The following is a 13,115-nucleotide window of genomic DNA, read 5'->3' as shown; positions in this document are numbered from 1 at the left end:
AAGAGGGAGAAAAATTGTTCTCTTGGCCTCTGATGATAGGACAAGAAGCAATGGACTTAAATTGCAGCAAGGGAGGTTTAGGTTGGACATCAAGAAAAACTTCCTGAATATCACAATGGTTAAACACTGGAATAAATTGCTTAGGGGAATTGTTGTGGAATCTCCATCACTGGAGATATTTAAGAACAGGTCAGGGATGATCTAGACAGTGCTTGGTCCTGCCATGAGGGAAGGGGACTGGACTTGATGACCTCTCGAGGTCCCTTCCAGTTTTAGTGTTCTATAATTCTTTGATTCTACAAAATCCTATTGCTGGTACTTAATAAAATCACTTTTATTTACTATCCAGCCCAGTGTAAATAATTGTTACCTGGGGGAGCAATCAGTGTGTATATTCTTCCTTTCATGGCTAAAGGGGGTTACCTAAATAATTCATTTGGGGTTCTGATCCCATTTGTGGTGTGGTATCCCTAGAACCTGGGCTCCAAATTGCATTTTCCTCAGACCTGGAGTGCTCCCATGTCTATACTGCTCCTCAGGCAGGTGGTGATCTCAGCTCTATGACTTGGCTGGAAACAGACCAGCTGAGCTGGCCCAGCAGGACAGGGCGATGAGAAGCCCCATTGTGCAAGAAGACGAGTGTCAGTGGCTTTGTCAGTACTCTGGAAAGAACTCCCAGGGGTTTTCTGTGATCGCACTCCATCACAAGGAGCATAATTTCTTAAGTATGATTCACTGATTAGACAGATAAACTGGCAATCCAAGAATGTCTAGATGATCTTTAAACACATATCATTTGTTTGTCTTCAGGTGGAAACAGAATATTTACCATTAAAAGTGCTGTCTGCACCTTTTATTCCCCAACTATGACCTTTACAAATAATGACACTGCATAAGTGGATGTGTCCCTCTTTCTAGGGTAAGAATGGCATGGAGTGATTTTTACAGCAGCTGTGGAGCAGGTCAGCATGGGGGACACTGAACCATCCCTCCCTCCCCATAGGTAACCAGAAGAGAATGAGTACAATAAAACCTCAGGTTGCATCTAGACTGGCAAGATTTTGCGCAAAAGCTTTTGTGCAAAATCTTGCCACCTGTCTACACTGGCTGCGAGTATTTGCGCAAGAACACTGACTTTTTACTGTATAAAATCAGTGGTTCTTGCGCAAATTCTCCGCCGCTCCTGTTCAGGGATAAGCCCTCTTGCGCAAATATTCTTGCGCAAGAAGGCCAGTGTAGACAGCCAAGTTGATTTCTTGCACAAGAAAGCCCGATGGCTAAAATGGCCATCAGAGCTTTCTTGCGCAAGAGAGCGTCTGCACTGGCATGGATGCTTTTGCGCAAAAGCAAATCTTTTGTGCAAAGGCACATTCCAGTATAGACGCTCTCTTGCGTAAATACTTTTAACAGAAAAACTTTTCCGTTAAAAGTATTTGCACAAAATCATGCCAGTCTAGACGCAGTCTCAGAGTTACAAAAACCTGAGGGATGAAGGTTGTTCATAACTCTGAAAAATTCATAACTGTAAACAAGCATTATGTGAACAAGCGTTACGGTTCTTTCAAAAGTTTACAAATGAATGTTGATTTAATATAGCTTTGAAACTTTACTATGCAGAAGAAAAAAGGCTATTTGTAATCATTGCAAATGAAACAAGCATAGAAACAGTTTCTTTACCTTGTCAATTTTTTTTAACTTTCCCCTTTTTATTTAGTTTAACACAGTACAGGCAGTCCCCGGGTTACATACAAGATAGGGACTGTAGGTTTGTTCTTAAGTTGAATTTGTATGTAAGTCGGAACTGGTACATATTGTAGGGGAAACTCTAGCCAAACATTTCTCCAGAGTTCAGTTTTATTCTCCCACACCTCACTTCCCTCAGTCCTTTATTCTCAAGCTGAGGTGTCTGCTGAGAAAAGCTGCTCCGCGTCTCCCTAGTCTGCTGGGAGGGCGCTAGCTTCGCATCTCCCTGGTCTGCTGGGGGGAAGCAGCTAGTGCGGGGTTGCCTCACCCCATTTGTAAGTAGGGATCTGATGTAAGTCGGATCCATGTAACCCGGGGACTGCCTGTACTGTACTGCATTTGCTTTTTTTTTTTTTTTTTTGTTTTGTTTTTTTTTATTAATCTCCGCTGATGCCTGATTGCTTACTTCCAACTCCAAATAAGCTTTGTGGCCTTATACCCATGAGGTTCTACTAATAATAGGTAGGTACACACCAGACAGGCAAAGGCCTTTTTTTTCCCTCCTGGACCAGGAAGACTGGTGAAATATCAGGTTGTCTGGAATTGCTGTGGGCATTTTCACTAGTCAATTCTTTCGTGGGTAGTGGGGAAAGATTTTTTTTTCCTCACCATCAAGATCGGCTGAGGTGAAGTGAAGGGTTTTTTGATTTTTTGCCTTCCACATGGGATTTTGGAGGGCTAAGCTGGGGCATCCATGGAATGGGCATTAAGCTATGATATTGCATCTCATTCTGTAAACATGGAGCAGATAGCCACTGCAGGTGCTCTGTATGGATAGGATACAGAGAAAATGGATTGGAAAAGGATTTAAGGCAGTATTAATTGAGAGAGAGAAAACAGCAGGTAAGTGAGGTGGGGAGAAGTTTGAGGCTCCTATGACATCCTTTCCTGCATTTTTTTAGTGTTCTTTTTTCCTCATCCCCACTCACTGTAACAATGAGCACAAGTGTTCACAGGAGCACGTATTAATAGGGCAGACTTTACCATCTATTACAGAAAAGTCTAGTCCATCTAGATTTTGTTACAATAACATGACATTGCAAATCTTCAATGTTTTTTATTTTCCCTAAGGGAGCAGTGTTGGGAGAGGATTCCATTTTTTTCTGGAGCACTGAGATATGAAATGCCATTTCCACAATATTAGAAACATAGCTCAACTGACAGCACAAGGAACCAATCCATTCTTTCTGAAGCAGGACATGAATTCTAAAGTCTAATTTACTCAGCCATGTCATACAACAAGAACTCAAATATTTAATTCTTATATAAGTAGTGGAACCTATTTAAACAGTTTTTAAACTAATCTCCTATTTTCCACTTTTTAGAGTTGGTAACATTCTAAATTAAAACTACTACATATTCCTTTTGGCAGTAATGTACTTCTGCAGCAGACTCTTAACCACATAAGCAGATTTTCAATATAATATGTAGAACTACAGTTGTGAAACAACCATTAACATTAATGTAAAAACTACCTAGTTTCCCATGTGTTGAGCAGAAAATATCCCCATGCATGCTTTAATAGTATAGCACCTTTTAAAAGAAGCAAAACCAACTAAAAATACAGTACAGATCATACAGGAAGCATTTGAATTGTATTTACATTAATTTTGTCCAATTTTACAAGTGAACGATTAACACTTTGTGAGCCATGTCAGACTTAGTGCTGAATCCAACATTTTTTGGATGTACCCAAATTGCAGCTCAGAATCTAAGGAATCTAGGCATTACAACAATGTACTTAAAAGTATGGAACTCATCGCTGTTTCTAAATAGACTGACATTATAGTTGTTCTCTAAATGTTTTTGTTTAATGAACGCTTACTTATTGTTTATGATTTTGTGAAGCTCCTCAAGACACTTCTGGCATGAAAGGTACATTAAACAGAAATCAAGGCAGAGTTAACGATGCATTGATAGGTACAAAGCATGCTATGTATTGCTCTTTTCAAGAATATCCAAAGTTGTCTTGTTGTAGGGAAACATATTTACTGGTGATAAAGGTCCAATTGACAGGGGTCAAATCCTGAAATCATTTACTCAGACAAAAGTTTTGTTAATTTCAAGGAGAATTTTTCCTGAGTTGCGGCTTCAAAATTCAGAGCAATGAGTGTTTTGGCTACACGAGAAATCCATTTCCTGGACACCACAGTACAAATCAACAGTGGAAGATTAGACACCACTGTCTACAGAAAACCCACTGACTCATACAGTTACCTACATGCTTCCAGCTCCCATCCAGAACACACCATACGATCCATCATCTATAGCCAAGCCCTTCGATACAACCGCATCTGCTCTAATCCCACTGACAGAGACCAGAAACTTCAGGATCTCTACCAAGCATTTATAAACCTCAACTACCCACCCGGATAAATAAAAAAGCAAATTGAAAGAGCCAGACGAATATCTAGAAACCATCTACTTCAAGACAGACCCAAGAAAACCAATGATAGAACGTCCAACACATTATCAATAAACTACAGCCTATACTGGAACAGGATACCAAATTCCAAGAGGCTCTGGGAGACAGACCCATAGTCTCCTATAGTCAACCACCTAACCTCAAGATGATTCTTACCAACAACCACAGGACATACCACACTAATACCAACCCTGGTACCTTCCCTTGCAACAAACCCCGTTGCCAGCTTTGTCCACATATTCACTCTGCTGATATCATTATTGGACCTAACCAAGTGAGTTATAAGATCAAGAACACATATTCCTGCGCATCCAGAAATATAATTTATATATTTATAATTTATGCTATCATGTGCCAAAAGTGTCCGTCTGCTATGTACATTGGACAAACGTCTCAGACACTTCACCAAAGGATCAATGCCCACAAAACAGATATTAGACAGGATCACAAAGAAAAAACAGTTTCTTGCCATTTCAGCCAGAAAGGACATTGTCTCAACGACTTAACTACCTGCATCCTGCTTCAAAGACATTTTAAATCTGCACTTGAAAGGGAATCCTCTGAACTGTCATTCATGCTAAAATTCGACACTTTACGCGTGGGTCTCAAAAAATACTCTAGTTATCTTACCCATTACAAAGATAGCTTCCCCAATTATCACCTCTAATATCATTAGCCCACAGACATTTACCTTCCCGCCCCCCCCCCCCCCCCGCATCCTCCTTCTGTTCTGAAATTTGATTTGTCCTTTTCATATGTGTTCATTTTTTTTAAATTGTATCCTTTGGTATATATGGTTGTGACTATTTTCTTCCACTATTTGATCTGAGGAAGTGGGTCTGGCCCACGAAAGCTCATCATCTAATAAACCATCTTGTTAGTCTTTAAAGTGCTACATAGTCCTGTATTTTGTTTTGGCTAAGTGAGGACTCAGTAGGCTAACCATATGTCCCTATGCTGAATATGGGACAGCTCGGAAAATTACTCATATTCAAGAGAGTTCAACAGCAATCAATGGTACAAACATTCAAATTAACATCAAGTTGATTGAGCTGACCCCCTTTAAAAAAAGGAATACTGCATAGTTGGATTCTTTCCATTTATCTTCTTATCTTTAGGGTTTTAGGGTTTAAAGGGGGAGACCTCTCTCACTCTCACACTCTCTGTCACACACCACCTCGTACATCTCTCACACATGGGTTGGTGACTGACTGACCAAGTCTTCTTGCCCGACACTCTTTATCCTCCATGGCTAGTTGGGCCCTTGAGACCTGCCTTTCCTGGTTCTTGGTACAGAATCCTCCTGGGGTAACATATTGGAGGGCATGCAGGGTCACATGCTCCCCTCCCCATATTTCTGCCAGGGTTCACACCAGACCATGGCCAGCAGCAGCCTTTTGTCATTGTGTGGGGCGGGGGGGGGAGGGAGGACTGGACAGGAGCTGCTTCTAGAACTGGCACAGCTCAACTCTTTCCTCCCCCACATTGCTCCTGTGTGGCTAGAAGCAGCTTGTCCTTTCCCACTTTAAAAGGCAGCTAAAATTTACAGGCTGCTCTTGGTCATCAACATAACTCAATTGCCTCCTATTCCCTGGCTACATCATGGGCAGAAAGGGGTTAAGCTCTAAGAATGAATTGTGCCCAGGGCCCAGGGAACCTGACTGCAGGGGCTTCAAGAAATCCCACCAGAGAGGTGACTCAGCAGGAGGGTGTTTAGGGAGAGATGCCCCACATTTCCTAGGAGCAGGACCCAGGAGTGGCGGGGATGGGTGGGTAAAGAGGGTGCTAAGGGGCCCTGCCCCAGGGGCTGCTTTGGAGTCTGCAAGCTTGGAGTGTTAATAGGCTGAAAATTGCTTCCACACTCCCTTTGCTACTCTACAACTTAGCTGAGGGGCAGACAGTCTTCCCTGGGACAGTGGTGTGTGGGCTCATGAAGGATTCTAATGTTCCTGGCCAGCACAGCAGGCTAGAGGGCCTCATGCTTTTCCCCGGGTGCCAACCCAGTCAGAGGCAGTGTGGGGAGGAAGGAGATTGCTGGTCAGGCTGTTGGTGATCTCAGTGCTCCAATGAAAGGATGGTTCTCCACGCAACGCTGGGAGTGGGACATGCCCAGCCAGGGAAAATATGAAGGAGCAGCATGGAAGGGAGGAGGGATTGAACGAGCATTCCACAAGGAGTAACAGTTAATCCGAACTAAGGACTTAGTTCTGATTAACTTTAAACTGCCGCGTGTAGCCGCGGGCAGTTCCTTTGGACTAAGGGGGATTTAAAAACAGCGGCCGGATGGGAACATGCAAATAAAGCCCTGGATATTTAAATCCCTGACTTCATTTGCAACCCCAGTTCCCTGATTTGCCTACCTAGCTCGAATTAACGAGCTAGTGTAGACGTACCCATAGAGATTTCATGGTGGTGTAATGTGAAATATAGGAGGTGGGGTGGGGGTAAGAATTAATTTAGTTTAGCCACATTACTCAGGAGAGGCAGAGCTCTGATAGGTGGTAACCTAAAGTGAATGCGTATAAATTCTTTGTATCACATCAAGCCCACAGGTATTGTGTAAATGTCATAAATTACAGGAAAAATAATTAGAAAAGTCATTGGCCTACATCCTACAACATAGTAAGTGTTCTGTCCCCAATTCAACAAAGCATTTGTTGAAGATGATGAGACTTTTTTGGATTGGGGCCAGAGTTATCAGCTTGTGAGGAGGAGAGCTGAGAAGAATGGGTAATATGTGAGCGAGTACATTTCAGTCCAGTTACAACAATATGAAGATGTGCATGTAAACTGAATGGGGGGGAAAAATAGCTTTGCTAACTGCAAAATCATCTCCATTGGAGCCGTTATTATTTTATGTGGGCAAAACTTTAAAAAACTCTTTTATGTATAGCATTATGCCATGTGTTCCTTCATAGTACCCAAGAGGGGAATTATACATAATGTTGTTTAGAAAATTATTGTGCTGAAAATCAATTTTCTGAGAACCTAACAACAATATGCATGTTCACAGACCCCAGGGCCTACACCACAGCTGTGGAAACATAATTCAGTGTATATAATATTGAATGAGGCCCTAGAAATTTCAATAAATTATTAGGAAAACAAAGTCTTGCACTTGATAGTACAAAAGTATTGCATACAATATTGCAAATTATGTGTTTACTAAATGAAAATGAGATATTTTCTCTCTACTTGTGCATGAAATGGTAATAATTCTTATTTGGGGAAAAATATCTGTTGTGTCTCTTTATTAAAAAAACATACTCCCAAGTCATCATAAAGTGGATTGAACAACACACATGCAATAACATACATCATGTGCTTATTTGCTTTGTTCAAAAGGGTATTTAAAGAACAAATACATATTAGGCCCAATTCTTTTCTCTCTCAGAGGATTTATAGGATTTATCAATGTTAATGAAGTTATCCTCAGTGTAAATCAGAGTAAAATCAGTCTTTAACTTTCACAATTTGCCTTAATTTTCTAACAGGAGTTTGTGAAAGGCAACACTGGATAATGAAATACTCAATTTATGACCAACTGTAGAAGTGGGAAATAGCTTCCTACTGGGAACTGGAACAACTGCAGTTCATTTCACAAATACTACTGGCACATAGTGATAAAATTCAGCCACTACAAGATGGGTCCTTCTTCACACTATCTGTCAGATTAACAGACGGATGTGGAAACATACCTTCTAATTCAGGTGTCCAAATCTAAAATGGGGAGCCTTATAACTCCCACTTAGTTGCCTAATCCTTTTAGGTGTCTAAATCCCTGCTGGTGCACGAGTGCAAAATTGCCTCAATTTGGTCACCAGCATCTAGTTCACACCCAAACCTTGTAGTGATTCCCAAACTCGGTATCCCAGGCCTGCCTAGCCTGTGGGATCCAATCCAGTACATATTCCCTGAGCACATTTAGGGTTCATCTACACTTCAGGGCTTAACTCGAAATAAGCTACACAAATTGAACTACATCAATTGTGTATCTTATTTCAAAATAGGGAGCATTTATACAGCACTTATTTAGAAACAGAGCACTCTTCCTCTGACATTCCTTATTCCTCATACAATGAGGGTTACAGGAGTCAGAGTAAGAAGTCCTCCAGCTTGACAGTATTTTTATACTATTTTGAAATAACTGCCTGCTGTGTAGATGCGGACTAAATTATTTCAGAATAGTGGTAGTTATTTTGAAATAGTGTTGCAGTGTAGACATACCCGTAGTCTATGTCTACACAGCATCCTTATTCCGAAATAACATACTGTGTGTGTCTCCACTGCAAGCCTTTATTTTGAAATAATATCAAGCTGGAGGACTTCTTACTCCAACTCCTGTAACCCTCATTTCATAAAGAATAAGGGAAGTCAAAGGGAGAGTGTCCTTCCTTCAACTTCCTACTGTGTAGACAGTGCCACAAGACGAATTAAGTTATTTTGACTTCAGCAATGCAATTGACATAGCTGAAGCTGTATAGCTTAATTTGACTTTTTCCCAGCTGTATAGACATACCCTTACTCTTACTCAAGACAGCAGTAGGAAGCGATCGTTGTTGTGCCCTATTTATTCCCAAAGCCCACCACTTAGAGAACTCATTCAGGATGTTCAAACACTCAATCCTAGGTGAATGCCCTAATCATGGGATGTAGAGTCTTTCTAACTCTCTCTGGTCCAATGAATATTTAATTATTTATACAAAGAGGAAAAGCTGTACAGGAAAGTCTCAGAGAGACCCACCCCAGAATACTCTATAGCTCAGTGATTGGGACATTCACATGGTTGACCTTTATTCAACTGCTGACAGCACATCAGGCAGAGTAGGGATTTTAACTTCATGTTTAGCATCTTGGGTGAATGATTTACCTAGTGGCTGTGTCTAGACTGGCAAGTTTTTCCACAAAAGCAGATGATTTTGTGGAAAAACTTGCCAGCTGTCTACACTGGCCGCTTGAATTTCCGCAAAAGCACTGACGATCTCATGTAAGATTGTCAGTGCTTTTCTGGAAATACTATGCTGCTCCCGTTCGGGCAAAAGTCTTTTCCTGAAAGACTTTTGTGCAAAAGGGCCAGTGTAGACAGCACAGTAGTGTTTTCCGCAAAAAAGCCCCAATTGCGAAAATGGCGAAATGGGGCTTTTTTGTGGAAAAGCGCATCTAGATTGGCCACGGACACTTTTCCACAAAAGTGCTTTTGTGGAAAAGCATCCTGCCAATTTAGACGTGCTTTTCCAAAAATGCTTTTAACAGAAAAGTTTTCCGTTAAAAGCATTTTCGGAAAATCATGCCAGTGTAGACGTAGCCAGTGAGTAAAAGGGAAGGACCTCTTTCTCCTTGAATCTTCACCCCCCAAGAAATAATTGGCATCACTTATGCATCTAACTCTAAAAGAAATTTCATGGCTGTGAATCCTACCCTTTGAGGGCTTAGTCTCCCCATTTCCTATCGGTGTGTTTAGGTCACTCTCCACTCAGCATGCTGACTTCTGTGATTCCCATTCGTAGGCACCTAATCCACCCAATGCCTTGTACAGGGAACCTGGATGCATAACTTGATTTGATTTGGTGGCAGGACACCTAAAAATTAAGTGCTGCAATGCTGAGTCAAAGTGCCCTTTGTGGCTCTAACCGCAAGAGTCTATAGATGAAAGGTTCTGTTCCCCATTACCAGTCTAACCAACTTGCCAATTTCCTTCTAACACCTAGCTGCATTGTATATGACAAAAAAGGTGTTTTATAAATTATGATTTTAGCATTAAGCCTGTTAGTAAAGAATGCAAATGTTGCATCTATCTGTCATTGCATAAAACTTTAAAAATGTATCCCCAATATAAAATATTTTTTCTTTTTTTTCAAAAGCTCAAAGTAATTATCTTATGGCAATCCAGAGATTTACAGACCTTTCAAAGCCAGTTTTAAGGAGTGCCACTTTTACTACTAAAGTAAAATAGATTTAACACAATTAAGTATTTATTTTCCTCTCATCCTATCTCTTGTCATAGCTGGGACTGAATTCTGTAGAGCCAGTGGCAAAGCTTTTTAAATTGCTAGCATGCACCAGTCAAAGTCACTTGATTTTTTAGGTTGCTCAGAGCCCAAATTCCATGGCTACCAGCACACAAGGAATCTTGATTTGGCTTAGCTATGGGCTCCTTACTTTGTTTTACTTTCTTTCACTACTTAGTTGTTAATATATTTCTGGCAGCAGTGTTGGCCATTTATTTAGTGCAACATATGCTTATCCACTGCCATTTCTAATTTTTGTACATTGTGTCTAGTTATCACACTTACAGGAGTTATTCACTTTACTGCAAGAGTAGTGCCATTGTAGCCAGTTAGAACATCCAGCATGAAATAATGTGATTAGATTTTTTTTGCTAAATAAAGTAACACCCTCTTCCCATCACCACCAAGTATTCAGAAGATTGTAACTTTTTCTTTATTAAATATTGGTTAAATGCAAAGAGTACAGCTTGTTTGGAGGATGAATATATTAGTAGGGGAACGGAATCCTCCACAACTTCCTGGAGGTAATAACCAGGTCCTCATAAATTAGCACCATTGAAATCAATACAAATCATTCTTGTTTTTTGTTCTAAATTAATGTATGTTTCAGTTCATATTTCTGGAAAGAGTCTAGTGAATACAGTTATTTAGTGTAAAACATCTGAGTTTTTCGAATTCAGTGTTGTATCTGAATGAACATTACATTAGGATGATTTAGAGCTCTAGTGCCTTTGTTGTCTTTGTTTGAGATCTTGAGATCAAATTATGAATGTTGTTGCTTTAGGCAATGAAAACTAACACACTCCATTACCTTATTAGCCGATGGATATAAATTGTATATGTATCAGCATTCTAATTTCTGTATAAATATTGAGGAAGTGCAACAATGTACGTAAGATTTGAATACCCTCATTCAGAGGGGCTTGTATAAACATGAGGTTTTTATAAACAAGTGGCAAGTTCTGGTTCGCACACACAAACATAACTCACTATCATATTTACAGAATATGTATCACAATATGGACATCTTGAAAGCTGTTTCCATTTTATGGAACACACTGAGGGGCACAGGTAGATAGTTGTATCTTCTCATCCACAGTTTTAAAGGCTTTAATTTATAAATAAAGACACCTAGAGTATGAAGCCACAGAGACCTGGAAGCTCACATAACCACTCTTTTATGGAAGGCTGAGTAGTTCAGAGGAGAGGTCAGCTTGCTGTGGAAGCCAAGAATCAGTTGTAAGTACTTGAGTCCATGGCAAAGATGTCATGCAGAAGAGTTGTACTCCTTTCAAGAATCACAATGTGCTATTCACTTCATATTTAGGACTCAATCACTCATCAAAGAAGTCTAGCAGTTTAGGATTTTTGCCATTAATCCCGAAGGGGGAAGAAAAGAGTCATTGAAACATATCCATCTAGAGTACCAAATAAATGTCCCAAATAGCTTTGAATATGCAGATGGATGGATTTAGTAGTCCAGACTTGTTCTCTATAAATTAAAATTAAGAAGGTAGGAGTGCTGACAGGGCATAGCCATTGATAGCTCTTTATAAAATAAAGGTTTGAATGATTCATTGCCATCTTGATGCTCTTCCATAGCTGGCAGCCTTTCCTTAAGGTCTTCCAGAGACAGGCTAAATACAAGAGTCATTTAGCTCTAAAACTCAGTGTGTGTGATAATAAAGAGAATGTACTACCATAAACATCTCTTCCTGGCTTCTTTCCTGATTTCAGGAATTAGTATGCCAACCAGAAAAATGCTGATGAAATTGTGAGGCAGTATTTAATTATTTATTTATTGCAGTACCATACATGTGAGTGGTTCCTTAAAAGTACATCTCTAAATAGCAATGTCCCGTCATTTGAGGCAGACCTTTAATTAAATTAAGCAATGGAGTGGCCAGGGGACTGGTGCATTATGTAGAGATTTCTACCCAAAAAAGTAGTGGCTAGCCACTGCAGGTGCAGAATACATTAGAACTTAATTGGCAAGCTATTTTCTTCTGGACTGAAGCCAAGAAGAGATGTTTTCTTATTATATTTTTTCCAGATGATAATTGACAAAAAAAATCTGCATATTCTTCTCCTATCACCTTTGGTCACAATTTTACTCCAACTCTGGACAAGGGAGAGAAACACTTCTTGGTTTCTTCTTCACTAATGACTATTATGACACAACATTCAATGACTGATTGTGAAACAGGAAAGATACCAATAGTAGCTACTGAACATAAGACTGAATAAAATCCATGAAACATGGAATTATTTGACTTAATGGGATGGGAATAAAAGAATATTAGTTTCTATTCTTAATGGGATGGGAATAAAAGAATATTAGGTTGTATGAGCTCTTCCTTTCTCTTTAGGTACATCTGCAGCTCTCAGGCTACTTCTACAGTACAATCCGATTCGATGCTCTGATCCACCAATGGTAGTGAAGACCTGATAAATTGACTGCCGATCATTCTCCTATTGACCCTGTTACTCTACCTCAGATGAGAAGAGTAAGGTTAGTCAACAGGAGAGTTTCTCCTGAAGACCCCCCCTACCCCTGCAGTGTAGGCCCCATGGTAATTTAATTTCAGGTATGTCTAATCCAGCTAGGTTATTCATATAGCTAGACTTGCTTATCTTAAGTCAGCTTTCTGCTGTAGTGTAGATGAAACCTCAGAATGGAAGTATTTGAGCTCTGCAAAGGTATACACTTCTTCTGTTCAAAAAAGTTCCTTCATATAACCCTGTGAAAATGAGGCCAGGCACAATCAATTTATCAGGTGATTATGTCCTTGCTAGAGCACTTATAACTAAACTAATGAGCATCAGCTATAAGTACAAGTACACGAAGCCTGAATATTTTTATACAATTACCCATCACCTTTTAATAGCGGCGGGCAACCTGTGGACCACAGGCTATGGGAGATATTTTGTTTACCATT

General features: G+C 40.1%; 1 protein-coding gene across 4 annotated transcripts in view; it reads right to left on the bottom strand.

Moving 5' to 3' along the window:
- The window catches only part of ADGRB3 (adhesion G protein-coupled receptor B3), a 632,976-nt gene that overhangs the window by 249,756 nt on the left and 370,105 nt on the right, over positions 1-13,115 (bottom strand). The window lies entirely within an intron of this gene.

Source organism: Pelodiscus sinensis, chromosome 3 (genome assembly GCF_049634645.1).
Source record: "Pelodiscus sinensis isolate JC-2024 chromosome 3, ASM4963464v1, whole genome shotgun sequence".
NCBI lineage: Eukaryota > Metazoa > Chordata > Testudines > Trionychidae > Pelodiscus > Pelodiscus sinensis.
Note: the sequence above shows the minus strand (reverse complement) of the source record. Positions and strands in the feature narration are given on the sequence as shown.